Here is a 669-nt window from a genome sequence, read left to right on the forward strand (position 1 = left end):
ATGCAACCATACAGTAAGTAATATGTAGAAACTGGCTTTTTTCACTCAGAATAATGTTCTTAAGATCCAGCCAAGTTACTGGGTGTATCAATGGTTTCTTCCTTCTTATTGCTTACTAGTATTCCATGGTATGGATGTACCCAATTGTGTTTAACTTTTCACCTGTCGTAGGACATTTGGTTTGTTTTCCATTTTTGGCTATACAAATAAAAGCTGATATGGAAAATAAAGGAAGAAAGAAAGAAACAAGACTCAATCACTTTCCTGCTGGCATTCTGCCTTCAGTGACATGGAAAGGGAAGGTTGAGTAGGTTTGTGGTTTGTTGATTCCTTTCAATTTTAACATTTTACTTAACCCATTATACCAAGAATATTATAATTTCACACAAAATTGAGATTCTTTGCATTCTTGTCTTGTACATCTTCAAAAATCTAATATTTTATGCTGATACCATATCTCATTTGAAGTAGCCACATATCAGGGGCTCGATAGCCACACGAACCTAAATCATATGGAAAGACATTGTCCTGAACCCTGCACCCTGCCAATAGATATCACTGCTCAGATGCACCCCTGACTTCACTCTTTTTTCTCAAGGACCTGCTTTAAATTAAATAAGAATTCTGTTCCCTTTCCTCAATTGTAAAATAACAATAATGTGTGTACCT

This window comes from Pteropus vampyrus, unplaced genomic scaffold (assembly GCF_000151845.1).
Source record: "Pteropus vampyrus isolate Shadow unplaced genomic scaffold, Pvam_2.0 Scaffold974, whole genome shotgun sequence".
NCBI lineage: Eukaryota > Metazoa > Chordata > Mammalia > Chiroptera > Pteropodidae > Pteropus > Pteropus vampyrus.